This window comes from Hirundo rustica, chromosome Z, assembly GCF_015227805.2.
Source record: "Hirundo rustica isolate bHirRus1 chromosome Z, bHirRus1.pri.v3, whole genome shotgun sequence".
Classification (NCBI taxonomy): domain Eukaryota; kingdom Metazoa; phylum Chordata; class Aves; order Passeriformes; family Hirundinidae; genus Hirundo; species Hirundo rustica.
The window spans coordinates 67,772,342-67,773,648 of record NC_053488.1 but is presented as its reverse complement, the minus strand read 5'-3'; positions in this window follow the sequence as shown (position 1 = coordinate 67,773,648).

Genomic DNA, 1,307 nt, shown 5'->3' with positions numbered 1-1,307 from the left:
AGGAAGGCAGGAAGGAAGGAAGGAAGGAGAAAAGAAAAAAGAAAAGAAAAAAGAAAGAGAAAATGAGAAAATTTTTCATCTTCTTTTTAACAGTCTCTTTCTATCTGTAATCACAGGAGCACATGTGTATGGTAGGGAAGGTAAGTTGTCTATTTGTCCCACATGAATGGGAGGAAGAGACCACACTTTAGGGTCCAAGTTGTTCTGGCCATCCCTAGAGGGTGGCTAGGGACTAGAAATAAAGCTATTAATGAATGTGTGGAAGAGACACATTTGTTTTTGCAGTAGGTGTGTGTCATATCATGGTGGTACCAGCTCTGAAGAGAACAGTTCTTTCACTACTGTACTTCAGACACTCCCTCGGCAACACCAGCATCATCCTGCTTTCAGCACACATCAGCAGTGCAGCCACAGCTCTTTGCAGCTCATCTGACTGCCTGTTGTGGCCTTGTCTGGGCTGGCCAACACTCTGCATATTTCCAGAACCACCTGAGAAACAACTATGCTAGATCTGTGCCATATACAGGAATTTCAAGAATATGGTATGGTGTGAAAAATCTGGTATAGTGTGAAAGAGCAGTCTTGTGTGTCTTTGTGACAACAGGCCTTCACTGTGTAGAAAGGTGGAGTTAAGTCAGAACTTAATGCCGCATATGCCATGGTCATGCTGTGAACAGTGAAGAGCTGTTAGAATCATCAGTCAACCATGATGGATACTGATGTAAAGTACCCTCTGAGTTACCAACTGAAAAAGTCTAGGGAGGTAAAATCCTACAGAAAGTTTATTTAGATTTACATGCATTGTGGCTTGAAGCTATTCAGAATTTCATTAACTGGTTGTCTGCATGTGTTGAATTTTAGGTCTGCTTTCAGTTTTTTATGTTTATAATTTTTCTATAAATAACGCTGGCAAGTTAAGTCATGATGGTAACGAAAAAGGAAAACTCTCTTAAAGATGGACAGAGAAGATCTCCTCTACAGACACAAAGGGTACCTAAAGGGCTGAGGTAGTAAATGCCACCTAACCATTGCTGTGCACTTCATGCTTGTGTATCTGGCCCTGCTTGAGTCCAGATGGGTGTTGCAACAGGCAAGGGCCAGTCTGGAGCCAGCACCTGGACTGAACACCTGATTCAGGGCTTTCACATAAAGTGACACCAGTAAGATTGATGTAGAATGGAGTAAAAATTCTATACTTTGAGGTTTGCAATAAAAATTATCTTTAAATTTGGTTTAATGAAGCCACAGCAATTTCTTGTAGACTCAAATCAAAACCCTTAGCTGGCCACTTGAAAAAGGAAGGAAGA